The following is a 22,277-nucleotide window of genomic DNA, read 5'->3' as shown; positions in this document are numbered from 1 at the left end:
AGTTTTGCATACTCCCCCATACGGCATCATTCCTGAAATAAAAGTATCGTCTCCTTGCACATTCCCTGTACCTTCGAAATGCATAATGGCAATAAATAACTGCTGAACTTAAAACTGTTTATTGTCTTTGTTCTTACAACATAACATCTTGGAACTTATTTACGAAACCATATTTCGTTACATCTTTGTCACACAGAATGTACAACCAAGAAAGCCCCCTGCCATAGAGGGGTAGACAGAGGACTAGACATAACGTAGAGCAGGATACCACTGGTAGCACGGCACAGTCTTGGGGCACACCAGGGCCATCATCAGAACTGTCACAAGCCTCATATGGTCCTGCAGCAGACCATACACACGTAGTGCAAGAGAGTCCTCGTACATTAAAACGGAAGGTGAACGTCGCAGTCGAGGCACTAGAAAGTGCAAGCAAAAAAGTGAAGCATACCCAGGAGAAGAATTTGAGACTGAAGGAAAAGGTGGTAACTACAGAAAGTGTAATAGAAGACCTCCAGAAAAAGTCACTGGTTTCAAAACAGTGCAGCGACATTCTCCGTGGCTCCCTTTCGGATGTGCAGTTGGGTTTGGTGCTACGTACTATACACAACAAACATGGGAAGATCAGCAGAGAGCAGTACCCCCCATCCCTACGTAGTTTTGCTCTCACGCTGCAGTTCTACTCCGCAAAAGTGTATGAGTATGTGAGAAAGACGTTCAATTTGGCTCTTCCGCACCAGGCAACAATCAGGTCATGGTACAGTGCAATCCATGGTGAGCCAGGATTTACACAGGAAGCATTTGATGCCTTGAAAGCAAGAGTAGAAGAGCAGCGGAAGCTATCTAAACGTGTCGTGTGTTCACTAATGCTCGATGAAATGAGCATAAAGAAGCAGATTCAGTTCACAGGACAGTCCTTTAATGGTTTCATAAACCTAGGCACTGGCATTGACGACGACAGTCAGGAACCAGCTACGCAAGCTCTTGTATTCCTTGTGGTTGTTTTGGACAGTAACTGGAAAGTGCCATGTGCATACTTTCTCATCAACAGCCTAAGTGGGGAGGAAAAGGCAAACCTTATGAGCCTCTGCCTTCAAAAGCTACATGACATTGGAATTCTAATAGCTGCAGTTGTGAGTGACGGCCTGGGCTCTAACCTCACCATGTTTCAAGACCTTGGTGCAGACATGAAAAGCCCTGACATCAGGCCATGGTTTCAGCACCCTTCTGATTCTTCCTGGAGAGTTCATGTAATCCTCGATGCTTGCCACATGCTGAAGCTCATTCGTAATGCCCTGGCAACAATGGGAACCCTGAAAGACAGCAATGGAGGCACAATAAAGTGGTCCTACCTCGTATGCCTCCAAAATTTGCAGCAATCGGAAGGGCTTCACGCCGGAAACAAGCTCAAGGCTGCTCACATTGACTGGGGAAGTCAGAAGATGAAGGTGAATTTGGCAGCTCAGACAATCAGCTCAAGTGTTGCGGATGCTCTGGAGTGCTGTGACAGGAACATAAACAGTCCAATGTTTCGTGGATGTGAGGCAACAGTGGAATTCCTCAGGAAGTTCGATCGTCTGTTCGACATCATGAACTCCCGCAATCCCCTGGCAAAGAACTTCAAAGCACCCATCCGGTATCCAACCCGCCACCTTTGGATTCCATTCTTCAACGAGATGACTGCATATATTGGCAACCTGAAAGATGCATCTGGAAAGCCAATATTAGAATCCCCACGAAAAACAGGCTCCCTTGGATTCCTGATCAACATGGCAAGCATTCAAAGCCTATGCAGCCATCTTCTTTCGGGAGATCATGCACTCTTAAGGTATCTGCTGACATACAAACTCTCTCAAGACCACCTCGAACTTTTCTTTTGTGCGTTGAGGGGTAAAGGTGGGTGGGGGGTAAAGGTGGCAATAATCCAACGGCAGGACACTTCATGGCTGCATACAAGAGGCTCCTTGTTCACCATGAAATCGAGCCTACAGCACGAGGTAATTGTATCGTCCAAGACTCCACACGTATACCGACTGTGACAGCCGCAGCAGCAGCTACTTCCCTTGACGAACTTGACATTCATGCATCACGCTATTTTGGTACTGCACAGAGTGAACGTGTTGAAGACCACGACTACGCGGATGTACATGATACAGAGCAACTGTCAACCTTTGTTGAAGATGTTGTGGGGTACATCGCGGGCTACGTTGTCAAGATGGTGACAAGAAAGATCTCCTGTGCTGACTGCATTGACGCTCTCACAGACAGAACTCTACACAGTGCTCTTCTTCGTCGAAAGTCTCGAGGTGGTCTGATTAGTGCGTCTCAGAGTGCCATCACCATTTGTAAAACAACAGAAAAACGTGTTCGTCAAATACTTCATATCTCAGACGGAACCTTGTCATCCAATGCTCAGCTTGGGCAGCTTCTCACAAGGGCCGTCTTGCAGGACATCCTGTGCACGTCTGCAAGACTGGACATTTTTCCTACTTTGAGCCAGCACATGTTTGAGTGCAGTGCAGACGAAAACCATGTCATTCGCCTTGCAAAACATGTTGCAGACTGTTATGGGAAGGTAAGACTTTATCACCTTGCCAAACAGTACACGGAGAAGGTGACTGCAAGGTCACGTCTGCGTAAGAGGTTGTCAAGAATTATAGTTTTTAACAATCAGCTTATGATGTTCATCTTTAGATGAGAATGTGAGCATGAATTGACGTTATGGCATATATTTGATCGCAGATGCAGATGGATAAAAAGCAATAAAAAGAGATCATACATGTGTTAAATAGATCAAAATAATAGATCAAACAAAACCGGAAGGGCATGTGGCAAGAGTGGACTCTTCCCCCATGCCATCTCAAATGGGGAAGCTGTCCAGCTTGGGATCTCAAGTAGGTGAATTGCCCATTCTGGAAACAAAATGGTACCTGTGAGGGTCCAGCTGGGACCATATGAGGCCCAAGTGGTACCACTTATACTTCACCAAAGTGGAACCAGCCACTCCACTTGGGAATCCAGCTGGTACAATTCACATTCAACTGCATGGAACCATTCCGGGACCGGTCAGGATTTTTCGCCTGAGATTACTTCGACGTCCATATTGCGCGAAAGCCATACCAACCACATTTCCTGTGGGGCTCGACGACTTGCGAGCTAGGTTGTTGTAAAGGAAACTGACTCTTGAAAGGGGTTTGACAGAGATAGACAACGTTCAGACAACAAAAAAGTTCGATAGAGATAGATACCCAGTAAACCCCGAATATCCAGGGGATATCCGGGATAGGTCCCGAACGTCCCGCATGTCCAGATATCCTTGGATACCCGATGTACACCCCGGAATGGCGTTTGGGAAAATGCGAACGTCGCAGTTACGTCTGAACCTGGACATGCATAGGGCAGAAGCGAAATGGCGCTGACAAGCTGCTGGTGCATGACTGTGAAGTAAGACCTCCTTGTCTCGGGTCTTACTTCACAGTCATGCATAGGGCATGCGTGCCATCTTTCTGATAGCCTTCTTTGCGTTTGCAGAACACTCAGGTACCGTATGTTGTTTGGTGTGCGTTCACTTATACCACGTTGTACTGCTTAATACGGTATAATAATGTGTCTCACATTCTTTAAAGTTTACAAGGAAAACTTAATCGACGCTCGGAGAATGCTTTTGGAGCGATATGCAGAACCAGGAGAACATTAGAGAACAGGAAACCGAAGCTCACATCAGCGCTTGCAATCCGCATTATTTACTTTGTGACACAAAACTTGTGCAGAAACTCTGCCGCTGCTTTTCGTTTACCCGTGTGGTCACCGCCAACTGCTCTAACAGTCAGAAGCTGCTACAATGATCTGCGAGAGTGGAATAATACAGTGTTGTTTCTTAAAGCACCGATTTCTAAACAACGACCTTTGTTGCCACTGACAGCATAATATCATGCGTTATCATTCAGCATATAGATAATTTTTCGACGCGCTACGAACGTATAGCATCGCAGCGGTCGCTATTGTGGCGCGGATGCGAGCCAAATTGGTATCCAATCCAAGACCGGCTTGCTTGCTTTTTGTCGTTGCGCGCGTTTACGACTTTGAAGATTGGCGGTTCGAAAGCTGTAAGTGCATGCGCCGGTCCGCGGGCATCTAAAGTGAACACGATTTACTTTACAGCACAGAAGAAGCCTCCTTCTTGAAGTATGAAGCCCGACAATGTAAATACGTCTCACTTTTTTATGCGTCGCGTTCCCCAAGAACACTCGCGATCCTCAGGACGTCCACAAAGTGTCATCGCGTCCTCGTCCGTGATGGGATGCCCGGAGGAGATCCAGAGAGCGTCATCATGGGATCTTCCAGTTATAGTCATTTGCCCACATGCTGCGGCCGTCAGCCGGAGTACATATATCGGAGAAGTAAATTAGTTTAATACTGCATTGTGCATTTCAATGCCTGCACCCATGCATTATTTAGTGTTCCGGTTTGTATGTCATAACCAAATTCAACTGAACCAGCAGTGATCATGTATAAACTACAAAAAATGCTACCAAGAGAAAAATACAAAAAATGCAGGGTACAAATACAAATTGAATTATTTCAATTGATACTCCATGCACTGGGTTCAATGTGCGATAAAATATAGCTTGCTAGATCTTTCATTGTGATCTTGTTGCCATGAACATCCGAGCAAGGTGACCGACGGGATGCTGTACGGAGCATGTCCGTGGAAGATACAGAAAAGTGATGGCATATTACAGCGCGTGCTTGACTTTCGATTGATCTTTTAAATCAACCATAGAGTTAATACAGGAAGACTCCAGAGAACGTACTTGGCGCGCCGTCAATGGGATTCTCCTATCCCCGAGTGCGACCGCCCGGGCGCAGCCATCCGTTGGTCATGGACAGTGTTAGTGGACGAATTTCTGCCCCCTAACAACAGCGGAGCTGCTCCGTTTGTTGCCAACCCTGTGCCGTCACGTGGGATAACAAACGGGGAAACGAGCCGATGGAGGTAACGACGTCCAGCGTAGGAAGCGAGACAAGCCGTGTAATTGCGTTGAGTACGTACGAACCTTCGGGATACGTGCAGAATTGAGTAGGGCTATCGGAATCACAGGATAAACGTTGTCATATCAAACGTGAATCATATTTTATCTATGAGATTCCCTGCGGCACCGCCAACCCTTTGCTTTCGCCCAACACAGATGAACATATTTACCGCCTATGACATGTTGAGGTGGCGTTTGTATGCTTGGCGAGCGAAATCAATAAATCGTTATCCATCGTAACAAATGTAGACATGTATTTTCGAAGACAACAATAATCCAAAGATGAATACACACAGTTAACCGTCATCTTCATGCTGCTCTGCGAACCAACGGGAACCGGAAATGGCAAAAACGAAACCACCCGCCATTCCATGCTCTGGTCTGTCGAGTTTCGTGATAATAAAGTGACGAACAAACGACAGCACACAACCAAGAGATGTAGTGGGAAGATGTTCACTGCTTTTTTGTTTAACAAATATATATGAATATATGAGACACCCACACAGTACGCAGAATTTAGATAGCAAGTGATGAATTTAGGAAAACAAGCACGTCAAGTTTAGCGGAATGAAGCAGCCAAAGGAAAGCAACGCCTTCCATGACCAGCGGATGGCAGCTCCCTTGTCGTCACGCTTTTTTGAGCGAGTCCGACCCCCATGAAATCAACTAAGTAGGAAACACGGACGTTACCTTGGTTGTAACCTAATACTATAAGGAATTCGTCACTGCAGTGTTGCTTATTCGCGACTCCAGTGAATTATAGGTGGCGCCCCGAAATTCCAAGATGGCGGACGAGTGCAGGTCTGCCGAGCTAAGCGAGCGTAGGGACTGCAGTGTCGACCGAAGTATGTTAATCTGTTTCAGTTATTCGTACGCATAAATTGACGTGCTTCATGACAAAGAAATTAATTTTGTCTTCTGGTAATCTCATACTGTGCCAGTTCAACTCAGAGAAGTAGGAAAAAGGTTTCCGTCGTCGGAGTTTGTTTACAAACGTGAGTCGAACGAACGAAGGAGGCATTTTAGAATCTAAGAAGGCAAAGCAGGGATTAGTTTCTTAAGATGCGTGACTTAGCATGTATTTTGGATTGTGGATTAGTAGTCTGCAAGGTAATGCCATTTTTGAGTTTCTCCTCCGATAGTCCCGTAGTATGTGAGTGCTGCAAATGAACAACAGCTCCGTATGAAGTGTAGTGTCTCTAGGAATTAGATAGTTCTTGTCCGAACTTTGATGCTCAAGTAATCGTAAAAAATTGTGATGAACAAGTTAACGTACACATGGGCATTTGGAAGAACTCAAGAGATAGCGTCTCTGTTTGGTTTGGTGATGACAAAACGTGCTCATATGACGTGACGTTTGCATAACTCTGACTGCATATCAAATGCATACGTGAACGATACATATTTTGAAATCCTGTGGCACACACGCGTATATCTGACACTTTGTCTTCACTTAACACCATACATGTGCAATTATTTAACATGCCATATGTTGCGCGGCGAAAATCTGAGCGCTGCAAACATGCTCTGGCACAGTGAAGTATTCTTTTTCTGCACTGCTCTTGGAATTCACGTACAACTTAGTTGATACTTTTATCTTTGCGAGTCATTCGTTGATACGTGTGAGACACCAGACAGAGGCTTTCTCTCGCAGAGAACACCCATAGTGGATGCTTGTCTACGCCGCATTAGTACGGTGATATTGTTTACTTTGCATGAGGTTTGAAAATGCATACATGTCAGCAAGACAAAGACCTGCCGGTTCCTTGTTCTGTATTCTGAAGAGTAATATTATGATGAAACCGCGGCGACACAGTCGATCACGAAAGTGTGCGATGGGTCAACACATATGAGAATTTCGTTCTTCTTGATTAGGAAATGACGAAAAGAAAGCGCGGCGTATTTCCAACATGCTGAGAAGAAATTCGTACTGCAACATTCCTGTTTTCGATTTCGATACATTCTTTGTTGCCGGCTTTCTGTCCATAAGCAGGAGAAACGTGTTCTGCTGTACTGCTTCCCGGCCCCGACGCGATCTCGAACCTGCACTCGCAGCTTTTCGAAATCCCCACCAGGTGGCTACGGCTTCGCTAGAGTCGCGAATACATGAAATTGAATTAAACGTAGGTACCTTACCCCTCGTTTTGACCCTCACCCTTTGTTTTATCTGCGAAGGGAGATGCCCCTGCCGCTTATTTCTTTCAAAGTGGACTCCCTTAGACTTAGTGGCACAGGACCTTTTATATTTTTGCTTTTTGTACCGCGGCAGCATTCTACGTCATCGAAAATAATCGATGAGAAGGAAAGGAAAATGACAGGTTGGTGGCCGAGGTTGAAAAACTGCAAAAAAGAGAGTTGGTTTACAGGTGGCGCCGTCACCGTGGAACACTGATGCAGCCACAGAGCTTCGGCTATTTTTCCTTTGTATGTGTAGTTGCTGGCTTGCACTGTGGCCTCCACAGGTGGCGCCGTCACCGTGGAACGCCTGATGTCTCGCCGAGACACACTGTTATGGCCAGTTCTCACTTGGCGACGCCCGACGCGGCGTCGTGAGCGGGCGGCGGAAGTAGAGGCGCATTTCCGCCGCCCCGTCAGCACGCACAATTTTCATGTTCCCACCACAGTGGCCTTCCGTCGTCCAAAGCAGACGAAAAACCTGGGGGCGTGGCCTTTCTGTGTCACCTAATTGGTCGCCAGCTGTCGTTCTCGGCAGCCCTCGCCGACGTCGTGAAAGAAGTTCGACATTACAGTTTTTTTGGCTCGACGTCTCTCCTCTCCCGACTCCGGAAATGCGCGTCTATTTGCGCCGCCCGCTCACGACGCCGCGTCGGGCGTCGCCAAGTGAGAACTGGCCCTTAGCTCCGACCCAAGATCGTGCTACTTCCCTGCACCGGGCTGACGAGCTCCAAGTAGAGCGAAACAGCCGTCCTCGGCTGGGAGTGCACGATCAAATTATAAACATATTGTGAGGAAGATCACCGATCGCAATCATCCCCATCGCTCTGACCATCGCGCGACACCGCGCCCAATTCATTCTGGTCTCGGCCTCCATCCTTTCCGGCTGCTATTAAAAACCCTACCTCCATTGGCTACACCTGTCTCGGCATGAAGAAAAAACAAAGCGCGAATAGACGCAACGGAAGAAGAGAAGACGGGACAGGCGCTGACTCCAACGAACAGTTTAATGACACAAAAACCATTACGCAGGCGCACAGCCGCCAACCCAGTCACCCCACCTCGACCCATAAGCGCACGAGCTCAGACCGACACAATCGCTACCGCCTCGACAACATCCTCCTCTCCCCCGATAACAAAGACAGAGAAGTTTTACTCACACACCTACTGCCTCTATCCCCGATAAAAAACGCTTCAGATAACTCCCGCGCACCCTTATCTCTGCTCTTAGCTAGCACGACAATCTGACTAAATAGCGGAGTGCACTTACATTTGGTAACATGCATAGGCAAATGACGTGTGTCCACACTAGACAAATACCTTTTAGACAAAGACCTTTCATGCTCTCTGGCCCTGTCGTTAACACACCGGCCGGTCTGGCCAATGTATACCCTATCGCATGTAAGCGGGATCTCGTAAACTACCCCCACCGCACAGTTGACGTACTGGTGCTGATGGCTCTTGTCACAAGAGACTTTAGGCTTACTACGATCAACTTTCGAACACAGGCCCGAGAGCTTGCAAGGTGCCGAAAACACCATAGGCACACCGTACCTATTAGCCACTCTTTTCAAATTGTGCGATACTCTGTGCACGTACGGAACAACCATACATCTTGTAGAACCCCTCGCAACTTCCCCCCTAGGTTTCCGCACCTTGCCTTTGACCTTTTGGAGAAGGCCTTCGGCGACACTCGCGAACACCCTTGTGGGAAAGCCAGCAGCACTCAACCTATCAACCTGGGCCGCGAAACTCTCCAACATAACGTGCTCACAAGACTTCTTTAAAGCAGATTCCAAGCAAAGCAAAGCAATAGCGCGCTTCACAGTCTTAGATTGGGCAGAATCAAAAGGCAACAGGTCCTTCTTTGCCCTCGGGTGGTAGGCCCAACACAAGCGATTCTCCCCAACACGGATGTTAACGTCCAAGAACTGTATACGCCCGTTCGCCTGTAGTTCTGACGTGAACGACAACCCTTTCCCCCCACAGCCAAAATGTTGTAATACAACACTAACAATATTCTCATAGCAATCATCAGCGCGCCGCCCCACCACAACCAGGAAATCGTCAACGTACCGACAAATTCTAAGCACAGAACCATCATCCAGAACAGATCTCACCCTTCTGTCCACCGCGGAAAGAAAAATATCGCATAAAACCGGCGCGATACACGACCCGATGCAAATACCCCGACGCTGCAAAAACAGCCTATCCTCATGCTGCACTACCGTCGCTCCCAAATAGAACTCTAAAAGGGTCATGAAGTTATCCACGGCAAGTCCAGAAGCGTTCTGAAATGCGATCACACCATTCACCTCAATGCAGTCCCTGACAACACGAAACAGTTCCTGGTGAGGCACAGAATAGAATAAATCCACCACGTCCACGGAGAACAGCTGTCGAAACAGCTGTTCGGAGTGCACAATCGCAGGACGTGAGTAGACAAACGAAGTTTCGTCTACGTTTGTCTACTTACGTCCTGTCTCTGCGCTGTTTTTTGTGTCAGTGTGTACCAACTCGCCCACACCGTTGCTTAGACGCAGTTAAACTATAAACATATGCTCAACGTGCAGCCACAGAGCTTCGGCTCTTTTATATCTACTTGCTGGCTTGCACTGCGGCCTCCACAGGTAGCGCCGTCAACGTGGAACACTGATGTCTCGCCGAGACGCACTGTAGCGCCGACCAAAGATCGTGTTACTTCCCTGCTCCGGCCTGACGAGCTCCGAGTAGAGCGAAACAGCTGTCCTCCGCTGGGAGTGCACGATCAAATTATAAACATATGCTCAACGTGCACCCACAGAGATTTGGCTATTTTCCTTTTGTATGTGTACTTTCTGGCTTGCACTGCGGCCTCCACAGCTGGCGCCTTCACCGTCGAACATTGATGTCTCGCCGAGACACACTGTTAGCGCCGACCCAAGGTCGTGTTACTTCCCTGCGCCGGGCTGACGAGCTCCAAGTAGAGCGAAACAGCTGTCCTCGGCTGGGAGTGCACGATCAAATTATAAACATATGCTCAACGTGCACCGACAGAGCTTCGGGTATTTTTCCTTTTTATATCTACTTGCTGGCTTGCACTGCGGCCTCCACAGGTGGGCGCCGTCTCCGTGGAAAACTGTTGTCTCGCCGAGACGCACAGTTAGCGCCGAAACAAGATCGTGTTACTCCCCTGCGCCGGGCTGCGAGCTCCAAGTATAGCGAAACAGCTGTCCTCGGCTGGGAATGCACGATCAGATTATAAACATATGCTCAACGTGCAGCCGCAGAGCTTCGGCTGTTTTCTTTTGTATGTGTACTTGCTGGCTTGCACTGTGGCCTCCACAGGTGGCACCTCCTCTGTGGAACACTGATGCCTCGCCGAGATACACTGTAAAGCGCGGACCCCATAACAAGCGACACGCGACGCGCTGCAGAATTTGTCGCTGTCGCGTCTGGTCATGGCGCGACTTCCTGGTCCATTTGAGCAGCGACATTTCGTCACCGAGAAATGATGTTTTTGGAGAAGCAATGCTTATTTTATTCGAGCTAAGTTGTAAATTGCCATAAATATACCAAAAATAGTATTTCATTCGTCAAAACGAGGAGAAATTGTAATGAAGTTGCTATGTAATATTCGCCGCAACGCAGTGGCGCTGTGGTTGAAGTACCCAACGCCCCGCCCACTTCTTCGTCTGCTAGTTTTGTTGGTTGCCCTCTCCACCCTCTCCCTTGCCCACGCGTTCAGTTCTTGTTTCACGCCGCCAAATCTAGCTGGTTTTGTCAAACAACAGGCAACGAACTCAGCGACATGCTACAAATATCTACTGGGAGTAGATGCAGAAATATTGAGCCGCGACAAAGCTTTTTTGACGCTCGTGTGGCGGCAGTGACGTCGATTTTGTCGCTTCTCGCGTGTATCTGCCACGTGTCGCTTGTTATGGGATTCGGGCTTTAGCGCCGACCAAAGATCGTGTTACTTCCCTGCTCCGGCCTGACGAGCTCCGAGTAGAGGGAAACAGCTGTCCTCCGCTGGGAGTGCACGATCAAATTATAAACATATGCTCAACGTACAGTCATAGAGCTTCGGCAATTTTTCCTTTTGATATCTACTTACTGGCTTGCACTGCGACCTGCACAGGTGGCGCCGTCACCGTGGAACACTGATGTCTTGCCGAGACGCACTGTTTGCGCCGACCAAAGATCGTGTTACTTCCCTGCTCCGGCCTGACGAGCTCCGAGTAGAGCGAAACAGCTGTCCTCCGCTGGGAGAGCACGATCAAATTATAAACATATGCTCAACGTGCAGTCACAGAGCTTCGGCAATTTTTCCTTTTGATATCTACTTACTGGCTTGCAGAGTGGCCTCCACAAGTGGCACCGTCTCCGTGGGACACTGATGTCTCGCCGAGACGCACTGTTAGCGCCGACCAAAGATCGTGTTACTTCCCTGCTCCGGCCTGACGAGCTCCGAATAGAGCGAAACAGCTGTCCTCCGCTGGGAGTGCACGATCAAATTATAAACATATGCTCAACGTGCAGTCACAGAGCTTCGGCAATTTTTCCTTTTGATATCTACTTACTGGCTTGCAGTGTGGCCTCCACAAGTGGCACCGTCTCCGTGGGACACTGATGTCTCGCCGAGACGCACTGTTAGCGCCGACCAAAGATCGTGTTACTTCCCTGCTCCGGCCTGACGAGCTCCGAGTAGAGCGAAACAGCTGTCCTCCGCTGGGAGAGCACGATCAAATTATAAACATATGCTCAACGTGCAGTCACAGAGCTTCGGCAATTTTTCCTTTTGATATCTACTTACTGGCTTGCAGTGTGGCCTCCACAAGTGGCACCGTCTCCGTGGGACACTGATGTCTCGCCGAGACGCACTGTTAGCGCCGACCAAAGATCGTGTTACTTCCCTGCTCCGGCCTGACGAGCTCCGAGTAGAGGGAAACAGCTGTCCTCCGCTGGGAGAGCACGATCAAATTATAAACATATGCTCAACGTGCAGTCACAGAGCTTCGGCAATTTTTCCTTTTGATATCTACTTACTGGCTTGCAGTGTGGCCTCCACAAGTGGCACCGTCTCCGTGGGACACTGATGTCTCGCCGAGACGCACTGTTAGCGCCGACCAAAGATCGTGTTACTTCCCTGCTCCGGTCTCACGAGCTCCGAATAGAGCGAAACAGCTGTCCTCCGCTGGGAGTGCACGATCAAATTATAAACATATGCTCAACGTGCAGTCACAGAGCTTCGGCAATTTTTCCTTTTGATATCTACTTACTGGCTTGCAGTGTGGCCTCCACAAGTGGCACCGTCTCTGTGCGACACTGATGTCTCGCCGAGACGCACTGTTAGCGCCGACCAAAGATCGTGTTACTTCCCTGCTCCGGCCTGACGAGCTCCGAGTAGAGGGAAACAGCTGTCCTCCGCTGGGAGTGCACGATCAAATTATAAACATATGCTCAACGTGCAGTCACAGAGCTTCGGCAATTTTTCCTTTTGATATCTACTTACTGGCTTGCAGTGTGGCCTCCACAAGTGGCACCGTCTCCGTGGGACACTGATGTCTCGCCGAGACGCACTGTTAGCGCCGACCAAAGATCGTGTTACTTCCCTGCTCCGGCCTGACGAGCTCCGAGTAGAGCGAAACAGCTGTCCTCCGCTGGGAGAGCACGATCAAATTATAAACATATGCTCAACGTGCAGTCACAGAGCTTCGGCAATTTTTCCTTTTGATATCTACTTACTGGCTTGCAGTGTGGCCTCCACAAGTGGCACCGTCTCCGTGGGACACTGATGTCTCGCCGAGACGCACTGTTAGCGCCGACCAAAGATCGTGTTACTTCCCTGCTCCGGCCTGACGAGCTCCGAGTAGAGGGAAACAGCTGTCCTCCGCTGGGAGAGCACGATCAAATTATAAACATATGCTCAACGTGCAGTCACAGAGCTTCGGCAATTTTTCCTTTTGATATCTACTTACTGGCTTGCAGTGTGGCCTCCACAAGTGGCACCGTCTCCGTGGGACACTGATGTCTCGCCGAGACGCACTGTTAGCGCCGACCAAAGATCGTGTTACTTCCCTGCTCCGGTCTCACGAGCTCCGAATAGAGCGAAACAGCTGTCCTCCGCTGGGAGTGCACGATCAAATTATAAACATATGCTCAACGTGCAGTCACAGAGCTTCGGCAATTTTTCCTTTTGATATCTACTTACTGGCTTGCAGTGTGGCCTCCACAAGTGGCACCGTCTCTGTGGGACACTGATGTCTCGCCGAGACGCACTGTTAGCGCCGACCAAAGATCGTGTTACTTCCCTGCTCCGGTCTCACGAGCTCCGAGTAGAGCGAAACAGCTGTCCTCCGCTGGGAGTGCACGATCAAATTATAAACATATGCTCAACGTGCAGTCACAGAGCTTCGGCAATTTTTCCTTTTGATATCTACTTACTGGCTTGTAGTGTGGCCTCCACAAGTGGCACCGTCTCAGTGGGACACTGATGTCTCGCCGAGACACACTGTTAGCGCCGACCAAAGATCGTGTTACTTCCCTGCTCCGGCCTGACGAGCTCCGAGTAGAGCGAAACAGCTGTCCTCCGCTGGGAGTGCACGATCAAATTATAAACATATGCTCAACGTGCAGTCACAGAGCTTCTGCAATTTTTCCTTTTTATATCTACTTACTGGCTTGCACTGTGGCCTCCACAAGTGGCACCGTCTCCGTAGGACACTGATGTCTCGCCAAGACACACTGTTAGCGCGGACCAAAGATCGTGTTACTTCCCTGCTCCGGCCTGACGAGCTCCGAGTAGAGGGAAACAGCTGTCCTCCGCTGGGAGTGCACGATCAAATTATAAACATATGCTCAACGTGCAGTCACAGAGCTTCGGCAATTTTTCCTTTTTATATCTACTTACTGGCTTGCACTGTGGCCTCCACAAGTGGCACCGTCTCCGTAGGACACTGATGTCTCGCCAAGACACACTGTTAGCGCCGACCAAAGATCGTGTTACTTCCCTGCTCCGGCCTGACGAGCTCCGAGTAGAGGGAAACAGCTGTCCTCCGCTGGGAGTGCACGATCAAATTATAAACATATGCTCAACGTGCAGTCACAGAGCTTCGGCTATTTTTTCTTTGTATGTGTACTTGCTGGCTTGCACTGTGGCCTCCACAGGTGGCGCCGTCACCGTGGAACACTGATGCCTCGCCGAGACACACTGTTAGCGCCGACCCAAGATCGTGTTACTTCTCTGCGCCGGGCTGACGAGCTCCAAGTATAGCGAAAGAGCTGTCCTCGGCTGGGATTGCACGATCAAATTATAAACACGTGCACCCACAAAGCTTCGGCTATTTTTCCTTTGTATATGTACTTGCTGGCTTGCACTGCGACCTGCACAGGTGGCGCCGTCACCGTGGAACACTGATGTCTTGCCGAGACACACTGTTTGCGCCGACCAAAGATCGTGTTACTTCCCTGCTCCGGCCTGACGAGCTCCGAGTAGAGCGAAACAGCTGTCCTCCGCTGGGAGTGCACGATCAAATTATAAACATATGCTCAACGTGCAGTCACAGAGCTTCGGCAATTTTTCCTTTTGATATCTACTTACTGGCTTGCAGTGTGGCCTCCACAAGTGGCACCGTCTCCGTGGGACACTGATGTCTCGCCGAGACGCACTGTTAGCGCCGACCAAAGATCGTGTTACTTACCTGCTCCGGCCTGATGAGCTCCGAGTAGAGGGAAACAGCTGTCCTCCGCTGGGAGTGCACGATCAAATTATAAACATATGCTCAACGTGCAGTCACAGAGCTTCGGCAATTTTTCCTTTTGATATCTACTTACTGGCTTGCAGTGTGGCCTCCACAAGTGGCACCGTCTCCGTGGGACACTGATGTCTCGCCGAGACGCACTGTTAGCGCCGACCAAAGATCGTGTTACTTCCCTGCTCCGGCCTGACGAGCTCCGAGTAGAGCGAAACAGCTGTCCTCCGCTGGGAGTGCACGATCAAATTATAAACATATGCTCAACGTGCAGTCACAGAGCTTCGGCAATTTTTCCTTTTGATATCTACTTACTGGCTTGCAGTGTGGCCTCCACAAGTGGCACCGTCTCCGTGGGACACTGATGTCTCGCCGAGACGCACTGTTAGCGCCGACCAAAGATCGTGTTACTTCCCTGCTCCGGCCTGACGAGCTCCGAGTAGAGGGAAACAGCTGTCCTCCGCTGGGAGTGCACGATCAAATTATAAACATATGCTCAACGTGCAGTCACAGAGCTTCGGCAATTTTTCCTTTTGATATCTACTTACTGGCTTGCAGTGTGGCCTCCACAAGTGGCACCGTCTCCGTGGGACACTGATGTCTTGCCGAGACGCACTGTTAGCGCCGACCAAAGATCGTGTTACTTCCCTGCTCCGGCCTGACGATCTCCGAGTAGAGCGAAACAGCTGTCCTCCGCTGGGAGTGCACGATCAAATTATAAACATATGCTCAACGTGCAGTCACAGAGCTTCGGCAATTTTTCCTTTTTATATCTACTTACTGGCTTGCACTGTGGCCTCCACAAGTGGCACCGTCTCCGTGGGACACTGATGTCTCGCCGAGACGCACTGTAGCGCCGACCAAAGATCGTGTTACTTCCCTGCTCCGGCCTGACGAGCTCCGAATAGAGCGAAACAGCTGTCCTCCGCTGGGAGTGCACGATCAAATTATAAACATATGCTCAACGTGCAGTCACAGAGCTTCGGCAATTTTTCCTTTTGATAACTACTTACTGGCTTGCAGTGTGGCCTCCACAAGTGGCACCGTCTCCGTGGGACACTGATGTCTCGCCGAGACGCACTGTAGCGCCGACCAAAGATCGTGTTACTTCCCTGCTCCGGCCTGACGAGCTCCGAGTAGAGCGAAACAGCTGTCCTCCGCTGGGAATGCACGATCAAATTATAAACATATGCTCAACGTGCAGTCACAGAGCTTCGGCAATTTTTCCTTTTGATATCTACTTACTGGCTTGCAGTGTGGCCTCCACAAGTGGCACCGTCTCCGTGGGACACTGATGTCTCGCCGAGACACACTGTTAGCGCCGACCAAAGATCGTGTTACTTCCCTGCTCCGGCCTGACGAGCTCCGAGTAGAGCGAAACAGCTGTCCTCCGCTGGGAGTGCACGATCAAATTATAAACATATGCTCAACGTGCAGTCACAGAGCTTCGGCAATTTTTCCTTTTTATATCTACTTACTGGCTTGCAGTGTGGCCTCCACAAGTGGCACCGTCTCCGTGGGACACTGATGTCTCGCCGAGACGCACTGTAGCGCCGACCAAAGATCGTGTTACTTCCCTGCTCCGGCCTGACGAGCTCCGAGTAGAGCGAAACAGCTGTCCTCCGCTGGGAATGCACGATCAAATTATAAACATATGCTCAACGTGCAGTCACAGAGCTTCGGCAATTTTTCCTTTTGATAACTACTTACTGGCTTGCAGTGTGGCCTCCACAAGTGGCACCGTCTCCGTGGGACACTGATGTCTCGCCGAGACGCACTGTAGCGCCGACCAAAGATCGTGTTACTTCCCTGCTCCGGCCTGACGAGCTCCGAGTAGAGCGAAACAGCTGTCCTCCGCTGGGAATGCACGATCAAATTATAAACATATGCTCAACGTGCAGTCACAGAGCTTCGGCAATTTTTCCTTTTGATATCTACTTACTGGCTTGCAGTGTGGCCTCCACAAGTGGCACCGTCTCCGTGGGACACTGATGTCTCGCCGAGACGCACTGTTAGCGCCGACCAAAGATCGTGTTACTTCCCTGCTCCGGCCTGACGAGCTCCGAGTAGAGCGAAACAGCTGTCCTCCGCTGGGAGTGCACGATCAAATTATAAACATATGCTCAACGTGCAGTCACAGAGCTTCGGCAATTTTTCCTTTTGATAATTACTTACTGGCTTGCAGTGTGGCCTCCACAAGTGGCACCGTCTCCGTGGGACACTGATGTCTCGCCGAGACGCACTGTTAGCGCCGACCAAAGATCGTGTTACTTCCCTGCTCCGGCCTGACGAGCTCCGAGTAGACCGAAACAGCTGTCCTCCGCTGGGAGTGCACGATCAAATTATAAACATATGCTCAACGTGCAGTCACAGAGCTTCGGCAATTTTTCCTTTTGATATCTACTTACTGGCTTGCAGTGTGGCCTCCACAAGTGGCACCGTCACCGTGGGACACTGATGTCTCGCCGAGACGCACTGTTAGCGCCGACCAAAGATCGTGTTACTTCCCTGCTCCGGCCTGACGAGCTCCGAGTAGACCGAAACAGCTGTCCTCCGCTGGGAGTGCACGATCAAATTATAAACATATGCTCAACGTGCAGTCACAGAGCTTCGGCAATTTTTCCTTTTGATATCTACTTACTGGCTTGCAGTGTGGCCTCCACAAGTGGCACCGTCTCCGTGGGACACTGATGTCTCGCCGAGACGCACTGTTAGCGCCGACCAAAGATCGTGTTACTTCCCTGCTCCGGCCTGACGAGCTCCGAGTAGAGCGAAACAGCTGTCCTCCGCTGGGAGTGCACGATCAAATTATAAACATATGCTCAACGTGCAGTCACAGAGCTTCGGCTATTTTTTCTTTGTATGTGTACTTGCTGGCTTGCACTGTGGCCTCCACAGGTGTCGCCGTCACCGTGGAACACTGATGCCTCGCCGAGACACACTGTTAGCGCCGACCCAAGATCGTGTTACTTCTCTGCGCCGGGCTGACGAGCTCCAAGTATAGCGAAAGAGCTGTCCTCGGCTGGGATTGCACGATCAAATTATAAACACGTGCACCCACAAAGCTTCGGCTATTTTTCCTTTGTATATGTACTTGCTGGCTTGCACTGCGACCTGCACAGGTGGCGCCGTCACCGTGGAACACTGATGTCTTGCCGAGACACACTGTTTGCGCCGACCAAAGATCGTGTTACTTCCCTGCTCCGGCCTGACGAGCTCCGAGTAGAGCGAAACAGCTGTCCTCCGCTGGGAGTGCACGATCAAATTATAAACATATGCTCAACGTGCAGTCACAGAGCTTCGGCAATTTTTCCTTTTGATATCTACTTACTGGCTTGCAGTGTGGCCTCCACAAGTGGCACCGTCTCCGTGGGACACTGATGTCTCGCCGAGACACACTGTTAGCGCCGACCAAAGATCGTGTTACTTCCCTGCTCCGGCCTGACGAGCTCCGAGTAGAGCGAAACAGCTGTCCTCCGCTGGGAGTGCACGATCAAATTATAAACATATGCTCAACGTGCAGTCACAGAGCTTCGGCAATTTTTCCTTTTTATATCTACTTACTGGCTTGCACTGTGGCCTCCACAAGTGGCACCGTCTCCGTGGGACACTGATGTCTCGCCGAGACGCACTGTAGCGCCGACCAAAGATCGTGTTACTTCCCTGCTCCGGCCTGACGAGCTCCGAATAGAGCGAAACAGCTGTCCTCCGCTGGGAGTGCACGATCAAATTATAAACATATGCTCAACGTGCAGTCACAGAGCTTCGGCAATTTTTCCTTTTGATAACTACTTACTGGCTTGCAGTGTGGCCTCCACAAGTGGCACCGTCTCCGTGGGACACTGATGTCTCGCCGAGACGCACTGTAGCGCCGACCAAAGATCGTGTTACTTCCCTGCTCCGGCCTGACGAGCTCCGAGTAGAGCGAAACAGCTGTCCTCCGCTGGGAGTGCACGATCAAATTATAAACATATGCTCAACGTGCAGTCACAGAGCTTCGGCAATTTTTCCTTTTGATAACTACTTACTGGCTTGCAGTGTGGCCTCCACAAGTGGCACCGTCTCCGTGGGACACTGATGTCTCGCCGAGACGCACTGTAGCGCCGACCAAAGATCGTGTTACTTCCCTGCTCCGGCCTGACGAGCTCCGAGTAGAGCGAAACAGCTGTCCTCCGCTGGGAGTGCACGATCAAATTATAAACATATGCTCAACGTGCAGTCACAGAGCTTCGGCAATTTTTCCTTTTGATAACTACTTACTGGCTTGCAGTGTGGCCTCCACAAGTGGCACCGTCTCCGTGGGACACTGATGTCTCGCCGAGACGCACTGTAGCGCCGACCAAAGATCGTGTTACTTCCCTGCTCCGGCCTGACGAGCTCCGAGTAGAGCGAAACAGCTGTCCTCCGCTGGGAATGCACGATCAAATTATAAACATATGCTCAACGTGCAGTCACAGAGCTTCGGCAATTTTTCCTTTTGATATCTACTTACTGGCTTGCAGTGTGGCCTCCACAAGTGGCACCGTCTCCGTGGGACACTGATGTCTCGCCGAGACACACTGTAGCGCCGACCAAAGATCGTGTTACTTCCCTGCTCCGGCCTGACGAGCTCCGAGTAGAGCGAAACAGCTGTCCTCCGCTGGGAGTGCACGATCAAATTATAAACATATGCTCAACGTGCAGTCACAGAGCTTCGGCAATTTTTCCTTTTGATAATTACTTACTGGCTTGCAGTGTGGCCTCCACAAGTGGCACCGTCTCCGTGGGACACTGATGTCTCGCCGAGACGCACTGTTAGCGCCGACCAAAGATCGTGTTACTTCCCTGCTCCGGCCTGACGAGCTCCGAGTAGACCGAAACAGCTGTCCTCCGCTGGGAGTGCACGATCAAATTATAAACATATGCTCAACGTGCAGTCACAGAGCTTCGGCAATTTTTCCTTTTGATAATTACTTACTGGCTTGCAGTGTGGCCTCCACAAGTGGCACCGTCTCCGTGGGACACTGATGTCTCGCCGAGACGCACTGTTAGCGCCGACCAAAGATCGTGTTACTTCCCTGCTCCGGCCTGACGAGCTCCGAGTAGACCGAAACAGCTGTCCTCCGCTGGGAGTGCACGATCAAATTATAAACATATGCTCAACGTGCAGTCACAGAGCTTCGGCAATTTTTCCTTTTGATATCTACTTACTGGCTTGCAGTGTGGCCTCCACAAGTGGCACCGTCTCCGTGGGACACTGATGTCTCGCCGAGACGCACTGTTAGCGCCGACCAAAGATCGTGTTACTTCCCTGCTCCGGCCTGACGAGCTCCGAGTAGACCGAAACAGCTGTCCTCCGCTGGGAGTGCACGATCAAATTATAAACATATGCTCAACGTGCAGTCACAGAGCTTCGGCAATTTTTCCTTTTGATATCTACTTACTGGCTTGCAGTGTGGCCTCCACAAGTGGCACCGTCTCCGTGGGACACTGATGTCTCGCCGAGACACACTGTTAGCGCCGACCAAAGATCGTGTTACTTCCCTGCTCCGGCCTGACGAGCTCCGAGTAGAGCGAAACAGCTGTCCTCCGCTGGGAGTGCACGATCAAATTATAAACATATGCTCAACGTGCAGTCACAGAGCTTCGGCTATTTTTTCTTTGTATGTGTACTTGCTGGCTTGCACTGTGGCCTCCACAGGTGTCGCCGTCACCGTGGAACACTGATGCCTCGCCGAGACACACTGTTAGCGCCGACCCAAGATCGTGTTACTTCTCTGCGCCGGGCTGACGAGCTCCAAGTATAGCGAAAGAGCTGTCCTCGGCTGGGATTGCACGATCAAATTATAAACACGTGCACCCACAAAGCTTCGGCTATTTTTCCTTTGTATATGTACTTGCTGGCTTGCACTGCGACCTGCACAGGTGGCGCCGTCACCGTGGAACACTGATGTCTTGCCGAGACACACTGTTTGCGCCGACCAAAGATCGTGTTACTTCCCTGCTCCGGCCTGACGAGCTCCGAGTAGAGCGAAACAGCTGTCCTCCGCTGGGAGTGCACGATCAAATTATAAACATATGCTCAACGTGCAGTCACAGAGCTTCGGCAATTTTTCCTTTTGATATCTACTTACTGGCTTGCACTGTGGCCTCCACAAGTGGCACCGTCTCCGTGGGACACTGATGTCTCGCCGAGACACACTGTTAGCGCCGACCAAAGATCGTGTTACTTCCCTGCTCCGGCCTGACGAGCTCCGAGTAGAGCGAAACAGCTGTCCTCCGCTGGGAGTGCACGATCAAATTATAAACATATGCTCAACGTGCAGTCACAGAGCTTCGGCAATTTTTCCTTTTTATATCTACTTACTGGCTTGCACTGTGGCCTCCACAAGTGGCACCGTCTCCGTGGGACACTGATGTCTCGCCGAGACACACTGTTAGCGCCGACCAAAGATCGTGTTACTTCCCTGCTCCGGCCTGACGAGCTCCGAGTAGAGGGAAACAGCTGTCCTCCGCTGGGAGTGCACGATCAAATTATAAACATATGCTCAACGTGCAGTCACAGAGCTTCGGCTATTTTTTCTTTGTATGTGTACTTGCTGGCTTGCACTGTGGCCTCCACAGGTGGCGCCGTCACCGTGGAACACTGATGCCTCGCCGAGACACACTGTTAGCGCCGACCCAAGATCGTGTTACTTCTCTGCGCCGGGCTGACGAGCTCCAAGTATAGCGAAAGAGCTGTCCTCGGCTGGGATTGCACGATCAAATTATAAACACGTGCACCCACAAAGCTTCGGCTATTTTTCCTTTGTATATGTACTTGCTGGCTTGCACTGCGACCTGCACAGGTGGCGCCGTCACCGTGGAACATTGATGTCCTGCCGAGACACACTGTTTGCGCCGACCCAAGATCGTGTCACTTCCCTGGGCTTTGCTGACGAGCTCCAGGTAGAGCGAAACAGCTGTCCTCGGCTGGGAGTGCACGATCACATTGTAAACATATGATTAACGTGCAGCCACAGAGCTTCGGCCGCTTTTCCTTTTAATATCTACTTGCTGCCTTGCACTGTGGCCTCCACAGGTGGCGCCGTCTCCGTGGAACACTGATGTCTCGCCGAGACACACTGTTAGCGCGGACCCAAGATCGTGTCACTTCCCTGAGCCGGGCTCACGAGCTCCAAGTATAGCGAAAGAGCTGTCCTCGGCAGGGATTGCACGATCAAATTATAAACACGTGCACCCACAAAGCTTCGGCTATTTTTCCTTTGTATATGTACTTGCTGGCTTGCACTGCGACCTGCACAGGTGGCGCCATCACCGTGGAACATTGATGTCTTGTCGATACACACTGTTTGCGTCG

At 50.4% G+C, this 22,277-nt stretch overlaps 1 protein-coding gene and 1 long non-coding RNA gene across 2 annotated transcripts in view; one reads left to right on the top strand and one right to left on the bottom strand.

The window, feature by feature from the left end:
* Positions 1–353: 353 nt before the first annotated feature.
* LOC135395526 (uncharacterized) lies at positions 354–5,442 on the bottom strand. The gene is made up of 3 exons (XR_010423144.1): positions 1,419–5,442; positions 1,160–1,310; positions 354–1,049 (listed from the first exon to the last, which is right to left on the bottom strand). It is a non-coding gene; the product is annotated as an uncharacterized LOC135395526 (long non-coding RNA).
* A 370-nt stretch (positions 5,443–5,812) lies between these two features.
* The window catches only part of LOC135394363 (LITAF domain-containing protein-like), a 36,039-nt gene continuing 19,574 nt past the window's right edge, over positions 5,813–22,277 (top strand). Inside the window, exon 1 of the mRNA XM_064625082.1 lies at positions 5,813–5,875. The gene's annotated coding sequence lies outside the window, so the exon portion shown is untranslated. The remainder of the gene's footprint in view (positions 5,876–22,277) is intronic.

The sequence above is a fragment of the Ornithodoros turicata genome, chromosome 5, assembly GCF_037126465.1.
Source record: "Ornithodoros turicata isolate Travis chromosome 5, ASM3712646v1, whole genome shotgun sequence".
Lineage (NCBI taxonomy): Eukaryota > Metazoa > Arthropoda > Arachnida > Ixodida > Argasidae > Ornithodoros > Ornithodoros turicata.
The sequence above is the reverse complement of the archived record's forward strand: the minus strand, read 5'-3'. Positions and strand labels throughout refer to the sequence as shown.